The 13071-nt window shown below is 48.3% G+C and overlaps 1 protein-coding gene across 3 annotated transcripts in view; it reads right to left on the bottom strand.

Moving 5' to 3' along the window:
- ANXA11 (annexin A11) overlaps positions 1–12583 on the bottom strand; it is a 70755-nt gene extending 58172 nt beyond the window's left edge. For 2 of the 3 annotated variants that reach the window (XM_066242395.1, XM_066242394.1), the window contains exon 1: positions 12415–12583. The gene's annotated coding sequence lies outside the window, so the exon portion shown is untranslated. Of the gene's footprint in view, positions 1–5892; positions 6021–12414 lie in introns of those variants that run through there. The other variant, XM_066242396.1, reaches the window with a different exon arrangement.
- Between the last annotated feature and the right edge of the window lie 488 nt (positions 12584–13071).

The raw sequence follows: 13071 nt of genomic DNA, 5'->3' as shown, positions 1-13071 counted from the left end.
TGGACTGTGGTGCCTAGACATCCTCATGAAACAGACACTTACTAACTCTCCAATTTCTGAAGAGAGAGAAGCTCCACTCTTAATTCACAACCACACCTGAATCCTAATGTAGGCAGCGGGGAAGAGGAATGATGAGAAACTTAGCCAAGACAGCAGCAATCAGGAAAGAAGTAACACCCAACTACGTATAATAAATAATAAACAGAAAACAAAATGCAAGGAATAAAATCAAAACTATCCAGAATGGATGGGCCCTGGCTGAGAAGCTCAGTTGGTTAGAGCATCGTCCCCATTCGCCAAAGTTGCAGGTTCGATCCATGATCTGGACACGTCCAAGAATTAACCAATGAATGCACAAAGTAGAACAGACTGATGTTTCTCTTCTCTCTCTAAAATCAATAAGTAAAAATTAAAAAAAAAGAATATCTGGTATGTGAACAGTCTGAATTCTCTCCCAGACACACAGCCACCATTCAGTTTGCTGCCATAGTCATCGTGGTCTCCTGCCATCCTTTCTCCCTCCCCCACCCCACTCGTGGGCTGGTTACAAGTGGAACATTTTCTAAGTGAGAAAGAAAGGTTAAAAAGCAAGCGACTGATAAAAATATATTACACAAGAGAAAAATTAAAAGTGAAAACATTAACATTAAAAATATGTTGAGGACTTTTCAATAATCCTGCCTCAGCAGGCTGAGGGTTGTTCTTGCCAATTTTCAGCCATTTTCCTTCAGATGTGGAAAAACAGAACTCGGAAAACTACCCACTAGGATTTCATGGTACAAGGCTAAGCCGTTCCAGTCTGTTAAACTGTATATGTGATGTAAAACACAGCACAGAAAAGAGCATAGGACTTGGGGGCCCAAGTCTTTACATCTGCCATTTGGCCCTGAGTCCTTTCTCTATACTATTTTGTAATATCCTTTGGGGAACAGAGAAAGTCCAGCATATGAGGAAGGAAACATGTACTTGCAATCAGAGCTATTGGACCATATCCTTGAACCTAAAGGAAGCAGGTAGACACCACAAAGAGGGAGAAGAGATAGATACACAGGCCTGACCCTGGGGTTTGCATGCAAATCTCATTTTATACATTCCTCCTAAAAACCTGGTTTTCAGGGGAACCACTGGAACAGCCCAGGATGGGGAGCTCATGCTAATGGGACATTGAGAAGTAGGTGCGGGAGACCGGATTACCACCTCCTCCACAGCCTGCACTGAAACTAAAGGGGGCATAAATGATACCCCACACACAATCCCTCCTGTGACTGACATCTGCCTGTACATTTCTGAGCCTCTCACTGTTTTATAAAGTGCATTTAGTCATTTTAGGGCTGTACAGAAGGAGCGATTCTTCCAGATCCTTGGGTGATATAGTCTCCTAAACAGATAATATGGAATTTATGGCCAAAGGCCAACAGCCTTAAATAAGCAGCAAATGACACAGGGTGCAATCCACAAAGATAGACTTGATAAACTTGAACACATCAAACATGAAGGCCAACCTCATAAAGCTAGAACAAATATAAGTAAAGCCTGACTTAAAAAATATGTATTCTAGGCCCTGTCCAGTTGGCTCAGTGGTAGGCTCAGTGGTAGAGCGTAAGCCTGGTGTGCACGATTCCCAGCCAGGGCACACAGGAGAAGCGCCTATCTGCTTCACCCCTCCCCCTCTCCTTCCTCTCTGTCTCTCTCTTCCCCTCCCTCAGCTGAGGCTCCTTTGGAGCAAGGTTGGCCCAGGCGCTGAGGATGGCTCTATGGCCTCTGCCTCAGGCACTAGAATGGCTCTGGTTGCAACAAAGCAACGCCCCAGATGGGCAGAGCATCGCCCCCTGGTGGGCATATCGGGTGGGTCCCGGTCGGGCGCATGCTGGAATCTGTCTGACTGCCTCCCCAACTTCAGAAAAATACAAAAAAAAAAATATATATATCCACACACACACACACACACACACACACACACACACACACATATGTATGTATTCTAGCCTGGCCTGTGGTGGCACAGTGGATAAAGAGTTGACCTAGAATGCTAAGGTTGCTGGTTCGAAACCCTGGGCTTGCCTGATCAAGGCACATACGAGAAGCAACTATGAGTTGTTCCTCCTCCCTGCCTTTCTCTCTCTCTCTCTCTCTCTCTCTCTCTCTCTCACACACACACACACACACACACCCCTAAAATCAATAAATAGCCTGACCTGTGGTGGCGCAGTGGATAAAGCGTCGACCTGGAAATGCTGAGGTCGTCGGTTCGAAACCCTGGGCTTGCTTGGTCAAGGTACGTATGGGGGTTGATGCTTCCAGCTCCTCCCCCCTTCTCTCTCTCTGTTTCTCCTCTCTCTCTCTCTCTCTCTCTGTCTCTCCCTCTCTCTAGAATGAATAAATAAAATCAATAAATAAAATCTTTTTTTAAGGAAGGAGATTAGAGAGAGAGAGGAAAGAAGAGAGTGCGTAGAGATGACAAGCATCAACTCATAGTTGCTTTTACTTAAGTTGTTCATAGAATAAAATATTACAGTGAGACTTTTTGATACACCTCTCAGAATCTGACAAATAACTAAGCAAGGATAGAGGGCAAGCTCAAGTTAAATAAATTTAAAGTTGTGGCCCACAGAAAATACAGTCTTCCTCCTACATGTTCATGAAACTTTTTTTTTTTTTTAACAGAGACAGAGTCAGAGAGAGGGATAGATAGGGACAGACAGACAGGAATGGAGAGAGATGAGAAGCATCAATTATCAGTTTTTCATTGCAACACCTTAGTTGTTCATTGATTGCTTTCTCATATGTGCCTTGACCGTGAGCCTTCAGCAGACTGAGTAACCCCTTGCTCAAGCCAGCGACCTTGGGGTCTCGAACCTGGGTCTTCCGCATCCCAGTCCAACGTTCTATCCACTGCGCCACCGCCTGGTCAGGCCATGAAACCTTTTAATAGCAATCACGCAGTTGGCTACAAAGGAAATCTTTTTTTTTTTTTTTTTTTTTTTACGAGAGAGAGACAGACAGGAATGGAGAGAGATGAGAAGCATCAATTCTTTGTTGTGGCACCGTAGTTGTTCATTGACTGTTTTTTCATATTAGACTTAATGGGGAAGGATGAACCTCAAGCCAAACCATTAACCCCTTGCTCAAGCCAGTGACCACGAGGTCATGTCTATGACCCTATATTCAAGCCAGCCAACCTGTGTTCAAGGTGGTGAGCCCACACTCAAACTGGATGAGCCTGTGCTCAAGCTAGCAACATTGGGGTTTTGAACCTGGGTCTTCTACATTCCAAGCTGACGCTCTATCCAGTGTGCCACAGCCTGGTCAGGCACACAGAGGAAATCTTAATACAGCCTGATAAAAAGAGATATTGTAGCCTAACCTGTGGTGGCACAGTGGATAAAACGTTGACCTGGAATGCTTGGAATGCTGAGGTTACTGGTTGGAAACTCCAGGCTTGCCCAATTAAGAAGTTTCGCCTGACCTGTGGTGGCGCAGTGGATAAAGCGTCAACCTGGAAATACTGAGGTTGCCGGTTCAAAACCCTGGGCTTGCCTGGTCAAGGCACATACGGGAGTTGATGCTTCCTGCTCCTCCCCCCTTCTCTCTCTCTCTCTCTCTCTCTCTCTCTCTCTCTCTCTCCTCTCTATAATGAATAAATAAAATCTTAAAAAAAAAAATGAAGAGCCTGACCAGGCGGTGGCACAGTGGATAGAGCGTCGGACTGGGATGCAGAAGGACCCAGGTTCGAGACCCCGAGGTTGCCAGCTTGAGTGTGGGCTCATCTGGTGTGAGCGAAAAACTCACTAGCTTGGACCCAAGGTTGCTGGCTCGAGCAAGGGGTTACTCGGTCTGCTGAAGGCCCACGGTCAAGGCACGTATGAGAAAGCAATCAATGAACAACTAAGGCAGGGGTCCCCAAACTACGGCCCACGGGCCACATGCGGCCCCCTGAGGCCATTTATCTGGCCCCCGCTGCACTTCCGGAAGGGGCACCTCTTTCACTGGTGGTCAATGAAAGGAGCACATTGACCATCTCATTAGCCAAAAGCAGGCCCATAGTTCCCATTGAAATACTGGTCAGTTTTGTTTTTTTTTTAATTCATTTTAGAGAGGAGAGAGAGAGACAGAGAGAGAGAGAAGAGACAGAGAGAGAGAAGGGGGGAGGAGCTGGAAGCATCAACTCCCATATGTGCCTTGACCAGGCAAGCCCAGGGTTTCGAACCGGCGACCTCAGCACTTCCAGGTTGACGCTTTATCCACTGCGCCACCACAGGTCAGGCTGGTCAGTTTCTTGATTTAAATTTACTTGTTTTTTTATTTTAAATATTGTATTTGTTCCCGTTTTGTTTTTTTACTTTAAAATAAGATATGTGCAGTGTGCATAGGGATTTGTTCATAGTTTTTTTTTATAGTCCGGCCCTCCAACGGTCTGAGGGACAGTGAACTGGACCCCTGTGTAAAAAGTTTGGGGACCCCTGAACTAAGGTGTTGCAACAAAAAACTGATCATTGATGCTTCTCATCTCTTTCCGTTCCTGTCTGTCCCTATCTATCCCTCTCTGACTCTCGCTCTGTCTCTGAAATAAATAAAATATATTTTAAAAATAAATAAAGAAAAATAAAGAAAAAAGAAGTTCCTCTGGGCTCCCCCATCACCTTCCTCACTCTTCTCTCCCTTCTCTAAAATCAATAAATAGCCCTGGACGGTTGGCTCAGTGGTAGAGCGTCAGCCTGGCGTGTGGGAGTCCCGGGTTCGATTCCTGGCCAGGGCACACAGGAGAAGCGCCCATCTGCTTCTCCACCCCTCCCCCTCTCCTTCCTCTCTGTCTCTCTCTTCCCCTCCCACAGCCAAGGCTCCATTGGAGCAGCATTTGCCCAGGCGCTGAGGATGGCTCTGTGGCCTCTGCCTCAGGCGCTAGAATGGCTCAGATTGTGGCAGAGCGACGCCCCAGATGGGCAGAGCATTGCCCCCTGGTGGGCGTGCCGGGTGGATCCTGGTCGGGCGCATGCGGAAGTCTGTCTGACTGCCTCCCCATTTCCAACCTCAGAAAAATACAAAAAAGAAAAAAAAAAGTGGTGACCATTTTCAGAGGAAGCCAGAAAACACACACAAAAAATAAAATCAATAAATAAAATCTTTAAAAATAATTAGCGGTCTCAATACCCATCAATAAGGGAAAGGTTGAATAAATTATGGTACATCTGAACATCACATGCAGACCTGCTATTGACATATGGGAACAGTAACCTGGAGTCACTGTGATTCATTCATGTGAAATGAATCACAAGCACAAGAGACAGAGTGTGTTACACACCATGAATCCATCTGGAGAAACAAACCAGGTTTGACAGATGCCTGTGTCTATGTGACACAGAGAGAGGTAGGGAGGCACCCTTGGCTGCAGGCCATCCACACTGCTTACTTTACAGGTGAAATGGGATCAGAACAGGCTGAGAGAACAGAAACCAACATCCCTCAAGGCCATCCTCCTCCAGCACCACCCAGTCTTTCTCCTCCCCTCAAAGACCGCATCTCCAAAGCTGGTCTAGACTTTGTACCCTTACGTCACCACCTCCTGCTACTTCCCCACCTATTCATTTATTCCATGCGGCTCCTGCTCCCATCACCCCACAAAAGCAGCTGCAGCTCAGGTGACCGATCTCCACATCACTCCCACAGCAGCGATGGCCACTGCTGGAACGGGGTCACCTGGCTCCTGTGGGACCCTCTGGGTTTTCCTTCCTCCTCTTGTTCTTTTTCTGGCTCCCTTACAGGCTCTTCCTTTATTCAGCTGTCCAAAGGTGAGCGCCTCAATCTCATCATGCCTTTGACATACACCAGTTACAATCTAGACAGAAATGTCCCTCTAGCCCAGGCTCCTCCTGATCCCCAGACCCTTCTGCCTACCTGGTACTGAAGGCACCTCAAGCACAACATGACCAAACCTGAGTTCATGATCTTCCTCATCCTCCAAACTTAGTTCCCATCAGTGTCCTGTGTCTCAGGGGAGTGCAGAGACAACCCAGGCTTGGGGTTGGCCTCTGCCTCTGTGCACACAGCACAAGGCTGGGCAAACAGTGGGTACTCACTAATACAAAGTTCAACAGAAACATGCCTTGTCACCTACTTCCTAAAAATAACCATGACCTTTTAGGTGGATACCACAAGCTCATATCTGTTATCACCAGCCTCCGCCGCACCCCTACATACACACCCTGTTCCCCAGAGATGCCACTCCTGGGGCTTAATCTGCCATCTGCTCCTTCCACATCCCTAACAGCCGCTGAGTTTCTCTCTCCTCTCTCTGACTGTTCGCATCTCGCCATATTCCATGCCAGCCTCTCCTCGCGCTCCAGGTGTGAGAGGCTAGGGACACCTGACTTCCCTCTCAATTTCAGGAATGATTCTTCCCTTCTGTCCTGCTAAGACAGTGGGACATTCAGGAGCACAAGCACCTGGAACACTAGATACTAAGTGATCATAGTGTCAGGCATCAACCACCTGCACAGGCCACTCACAGCTTTAAAGCTCCCTGCAGTAACATATCCAAGATATCACCACTATCGCCTGACCAGGCAGTGGCACAGTGGATAGAGCGCTGGACTGGGAAGCTGAGGACCCAGGTTCAGGACCCCAGGTCCTTAGCAGAGGACCCAGGTTCGAGACCCCGAGGTAGCCAGCTTGAGCTCGGGCTCATGGCTTGAGCAAAAAAGCTCGCCAGCTTGGACCCAAGGTCGCTGGCTCAAGCAAGAGGTTACTCGGTCTGCCGAAGACCCATGGTCAAGGCACATATGAGAAAGCAATCAATGAACAACTAAGGTGTCACAACAAAAAACTGATGATTGATGCTTCTCATCTCTCTCCGTTCCTGTCTGTCTATCCCTATCTACCTCTCTCTCTGACTCTCTCTCTGGCCCTGTAAAAAATAAATAAATAAATAAATAAAATATTTAAAAAAATACCACCACTATCATCACCACAACCTAACTGATCTCAATCTGCTTTTGCAAACATCTTCTCACTGTATTCTGCAAACCATTTAAGGTAGGCATTTTACCATCTGAAACATCCTGGGTGGCTTCACGGTTTACCCCAGGTCACCTAGCACAAATGAGCTCAGTCTCCTGACTCCTTGGTTGCCCTCACCCATTAAGTTCTCACAGTAGTGTAGCATGGCCAGCTGGGTTCACTGTTCAGGCTGCATTGTTAGGATCCTCCCACAGAGACGGGGCAGTAAGAAGCTAGAAAAATTTCTGGGCACATAGAATGGAGAAACTGAGACAAATATCTGGACAAGCAATTTACAGCCAGATACTGAAGGTCACTTCCCTAGAGATCACATCTAGGCCTCAGTTGTATTTTAGCTCCACACCCAGGTGGGCAATGCCAGGACCAGCTACAATTAGTAATGACCCCCTACCCGGGCCTGAACACTCAGTAGAGACCACAACCCTGAAAGGGCATACCTGAAAAAGCTGATGAACAGTCTACTGAGCCCTAGCCCATTAGCTCAGTTGGTTAGAGCGTCATCCTGAAACACCAAGGCTGTGGGTTCGATCCCTAGAGTTAGGGCACATATGGAAATGCATAACTAAGTGGAACAACAAATGAATGCTTCTCTCTCTCCATTCCTCATTCTGTCCCTCAAAAAGCAATCAACTTGCCTGACCAGGCAGTGGCGCAGTGGATAGAGCGTCGGACTGGGATGCAGAGGAGCAGGGTTCAAGACCCCGAGGTCGCCAGCTTGAGCGCAGGCTCATCTGGTTTGAGCAAGGCTCACCAGCTTGGACCCAAGGTCGCTGGCTCCAGCAAGGGGTTACTCAGTCTGCTGAAGGCCCACGGTCAAGGCATATATGAGAAAGCAATCAATGAACAACTAAGGTGTTGCAACGCGCAATGAAAAACTAGTGATTGATGCTTCTCATCTTTCTCCGTTCCTGTCTGTCTGTCCCTGTCTATCCCTCTCTCTGACTCACTCTCTGTCTCTGTAAAAAATAAATAAATAAATAAAAATTTAAAAAAAATTAGAACTTAAAAAAAAAAAAGCAATCAACTTAAAAAATAATTTCAAAACTTTAAAAAAATTCTATTAAAATTCCCCCTAAATTACCATCTTTAAAAATCCTCAGAAGAGCCCGACCGGGTGGTGGCGCAGTGGATAGAGCGTTGGACTGGGATGCAGAAGACCCAGGTTCGAGACCCCAAGGTCACCAGCTCGAGCAAGGGCTCATCTGGTTTAAGCAAAAGCTCACCAGCTTGGACCCAAGGTCGCTGGCTCGAGCAAGGGGTTACTTGGTCTGCTGAAGGCCCGTAGTCAAGGCACATATGAGAAAGCAATCAATGAACAATTAAGGTGTTGCAACGCACAACAAAAAAAACTAATGATTGATGCTTCTCATCTCTCTGTTCCTGTCTGTCTGTCTCTGTCTAGCCCTCTCTCTAACTCTCTCTGTCTCTGTAAAAAAAAAAAAAAAAAAAAAAATCCTCAGAACAGCCTGACCTGTGGAGGCACAGTGGATAAAGCCTCAACATGGAATGCTGAGGTCACCTGGTCAAGGTACATACAAGAAGCAACTACTTAAGTTGATGATTCTCATTCCTCTCCTCCTTCTCTCTCACCTCTCTCTAAAATCAATAAATAAAACCTTTTTTTAAGAGCCTCTAAACAAAGAACCCAGCGTGCTCTCCTTCCCCTCCTGGGAGCACACCCATGCCTTTTCCCATCTCCCTGCCCCTCGTCTTCCCCCACAGGCGTGCATCAAACTCAAAGGTCCTCATGAGACTTGCAACCAGGGCAACAGTGGGCAGCAGCAACTCATCCTGGGCTAACCCCTGAACCTGTCTCCAAGACCTCCTTTTCTTCACTCATTTCTTTCCCATAAGGTTTATAGAAAGCCAAGGCAGGCTCTTTCCTGCTGCTTCTTCAATTCTAGACCCTTCTTTCACTGTCCCAGCGTTAACAAGCTTACTCTTAAAATCACTGGACTCGTGTTGTAAAATTTTTCCTGCACAAAATCAAGAACCCATACATTACTGGCTGGCCCCAGGCAGACCCAAAGAGCCAGGTTCCCTGTCCCATAACACACCTTGAGATATCAGACCTTCATTTCAGGGTTAGGGTCAGTAGATCAAATGTATGGCTTCAGGTTATTATATATGCCACTGAATTTCAGCAAGTCCTTTTAAAAATGCAGCCTGACCTGTGGTGGCGCAGTGAATAAAGCGTTAACCTGGAAACACTGAGGTTGCCGGTTCAAAAGCCTGGTTTGCCTGGTCAAGGCACATATGGGAGTTGATGCTTCCTCTTCCTCCCCCTTCTCTCTCTCTCCCCTCCCTCTCTCCTCTCTAAAATGAATTAATTAATTAATTAATTAAAAAATTGAGAAAACGTTTATTAAAAAAAAATGCAAATTCCCACCAAAGACACTTCCATTTCTTCCTTTCCCTTAAGAGCTTTCCTACCTAAGTGTCTTTCAAATTCTTGATGTTCCAGGGAAATGAGATCAGTTTTGCAGAGAAAAGGCCAGAGAAACTTGGGTCTATTTGTTTGGCTATGACTGTGAAGCACACTCACATACAGATTCTCACCCACGTGCCCCATAGAACCAAGTGCCAGGAACTGCTTCAGACATACAAGGAGATGACAGTTAAGAAAAGAGGCCCTAGCCAGGAAGCTCAGTTGGTTAGAGTGTCATCCCCATGCACCAAGGTTGTGGGTTCAATCCCTGATCAGGGCACATAGGAGATTCAAACAATGAATACATAAATAAACAAGAACAATAAATTGATGTTTCTCTTTCTCTCACTCTACCTCTCTTTCTCTAAAATCAATTTTAAAACTTTTTTTAAAGAAGAGAGAGTCGCCTGACCAGTGGTGGCACAGTGGATAGAGTGTCAACCTGGAACACTGAGGAGCCAGCTTGAGTGCAGGTTCATTTGGCTTGAGCGTGGGATCATCCAACTTGAGCATAGGATCACTGACATGACCCCATGGTCGCCTGCTTGAACACAAAGGTTGCTGGCTTGAGCAAGGGGACACTGGCATGGCTGGAGTCCCCTGGTAAAGCCACGTATGAGAAGCAATCAACGAACAACTAGAGTGCCGCAACAACAAGTTGATGCTCTCATCTCTCTCCCTTCCTATGTCTTTCTCTCTCTCTCAAAAAAGAAGGAAGAGAAAGGAAGGAGAGCTACAAAAAGCCAAGCGCCTCTGAACACAGAACAGATTTCGTTTCTACATTCATCTCCTGCCCACACCAACTTTTGTTCCTCTCTCTCCATTTTGCAGTAGATTCTCAAGAAGAACCCACTCTAACCTATTCTGGCACAATTTTCACTACTTCACCCCAAACTACCTGGCCTTCTCCAAATCACATGACTAAGGCATCACTAATCAATCTTGGCCTTCGAGGAACAGCAATTCAGGATGGGCCCTATCACCCTCCCCCTGGCTACATAAAGGAGTCAAAAGACTTCCTACTTGGCCTCTCAGCCAGCTCCTATTCTCACCACTCAGTCTGGACTCATTTCCATCTCAACGTCTAGTATTTTAACAACTTCCCTGGCCTGCCTCTTTCACTCAGCTAACATGTACTGGGCATCCACATTAGGCAAAGCCCATCCTGGGTGCTGTGAGACTAGAGACTAAGAGATAAGTAAGAAACAGCGCTCACCCTCCAGAGATAAAGGACAGGGCAGAGATAAGACACGTGGCCATACAGATACTATAAAAGGCCAGTACTGAGAAGTGGGTCAGTCCCAAAAAAGTGGAGGAGGGCAGCTTTGTGGGCTAACAGCATATACTGTCCCCTTCCTGCTGGGAGCAGGCACTTGAATGGCTCCCAGGAGGGTGGTGAACAATGGGCAGAAATGAGGGAAGGAAGGCATTACAGATTACAGGAGGGTGGAACAGCATGAGCTAAGACAGAGGGACAGGTCAGAGGAGTAGTTCAACTTGGCTGGACCTTCAGCTGCATGAAGGGAAGAATAGCCATCATTATAACTTTATCATTGACACTTACAGATGATTACTTATGCACAAGGCCCTGCTGTCAGCTTTATGTCTGAGTGACATCTACCTGGAACACACAGGTATGGTTTAACAGTCACCACCTGTTCTGCTCAGTGCTTGGGCTGTAAGGTTGTTAAATATATTAATTTATTTAATCCTCACAATCGCCCTGTGTGGTAGGCATTGCTATCACCCCGTTTTAAACAGCCTGACCTGTGGTGGCACAGTGGATAAAGCCTCAACCTGGAATGCTGAGGTCACCTGGTCAGAAAACCAAGGCATGAAGACTAGTAATAGACAAGACTAGGGGCGGATGCAGTGGCATCTCACCTAGTCACTCTTCACTCTTTATAAGGGAACACCTTGCAGTACAGAAAGTGCTGCTAATCCTCCTGAAATTCCCAACAGATGACTGAGACAAGGAAGGAATGAAAGCCAGTTAGAGGCAAGCAAGGTAACAGGCCCTGCCTGTCCAGCTCCTGGACTCAGCCTGGTCCTGCCCTGCAAGCTCTTTTTCCTATTTGTGGGTAAGGCAGAGGCTCACCCCCCACCCCCACAATGACACTCCAGACAGAGTTCAGGGCAGCAGGGAACAAAGTGAAGGGCCTGGAGAGAGAGCAGAGTGACCCGCTACCTAAATACCCAGGGTCTGTGCTAGAACATCCATCTCCACAAAAAGGTCACTGATTAGAGGGGCAGGAACAGAAATGTAACAGGCGGACTGTTCCCTGCTTGGGCTCGCACTGGCTAGTTTAACTTTCGCCCTCCAAAGTCTCTAGGTGAGAAACTTCACAACTCTCCTTTAAGACACAGACACAGTTCTACCTAGAGAAACTTTCAAGGGGCTGAGTTGAGGACTTAAGGGACATAAAAGTCCAAGAATCCTCCCTGAGACTGTCGCCAAGGTTGGAGGTGGAAAAGCTGAGAAGGTAAACACAGGTGAACACGGCGCGGGATGAACCCAGCATTCTTCCAAATAAAGTGCCTTACAAATAAACCCCAACAGTAGCAGCTCCCAGGATTTGCGTCTCCGCAGTTCCGGAAGAGTCCCCGAAGCAAACGCCACTACCAGCTCTCCTTAGTACAAGCCCTTCCCGGAAAGGCGCGCATACCCGAGAACTCAGCTGGTCTGAGGAGTCGGGGCCACCGGCCATCCCCCACACCACACCAGCCGGTCGCCTTCTGGTCACAGGATCAACCCCGTCCCAAGTCAGCCCAGGCTCGCGGAGCCCCCGACCCCGGCCACGCAGCGTCGTCACATGGCGCTGGCCATGGCGGGTCTACAGGGAAGGCAGTGCCCGCAGCTTATCGAGCTGATGCAGGCAGATGCACGCCCGTCCGCGACCAGCCGGACAACACCCCCACCCCCATGCTGAGCAGCCCGGAAGACGCAGGACGTGCCGGGGACCCTCACTCACCTGTCCGCTGGCCCCAGAGGAGCCGCGAGGGGCGAAAGGGGACGCAGATAGAAACAGATCTCTCCGCGGGCGTCCCGGGCTCGACGCCTGGGGTTGGTATGGAGCTCTATCCTGCTCCTCCCGGGCTCTCGGGACCTGCTGTTAACGCAGCCGTCTGGGCGGGGCGGGAGGAGGAGCCAGCTGGGCGGAAAACGGCGAGGAAGCGCCTGTTTCGCGCCAAGGAGCGGAGCGCCTCTCTCCAGGGGCGGAGCCCTGTCGAGGGGCGGGGTCTGAGCTCTGCCCCGCTCCCGTGGGCCAGCCAACCGCGAGCTTCCTCCTGCAGCCGGAGGAGGGAAGCCCCTAGCCTTCCGGCTCCTGGGGCCTGAAGGGGGGGTGGGGGGAGGAGAAGGAGTGCCCCAGCGAGCGGAGGTCTGCCAGGAGACCACCAACCCCCTCGGAGATTGTTTTCGCCCAGCGCCGCACTCATGGGGAGGGGAGACTCCAAATCCCCTCCACGCCAGTGTACCATTGTTAGTGACTCTTTTTGTGTGTGTGTGTGACAGAGAGACAGAGAAGGGACAGATAGGGACAGACAGGCAAGAAGGGAGAGAGATGAGAAGCATTAATTCTTCTTTGGGCTCCTTAGTTGTTCAGTGATTGCTTTCTCTTATGTGTTTT

Source organism: Saccopteryx bilineata, chromosome 9 (genome assembly GCF_036850765.1).
Source record: "Saccopteryx bilineata isolate mSacBil1 chromosome 9, mSacBil1_pri_phased_curated, whole genome shotgun sequence".
Lineage (NCBI taxonomy): Eukaryota > Metazoa > Chordata > Mammalia > Chiroptera > Emballonuridae > Saccopteryx > Saccopteryx bilineata.
Note: the sequence above shows the minus strand (reverse complement) of the source record. Positions and strands in the feature narration are given on the sequence as shown.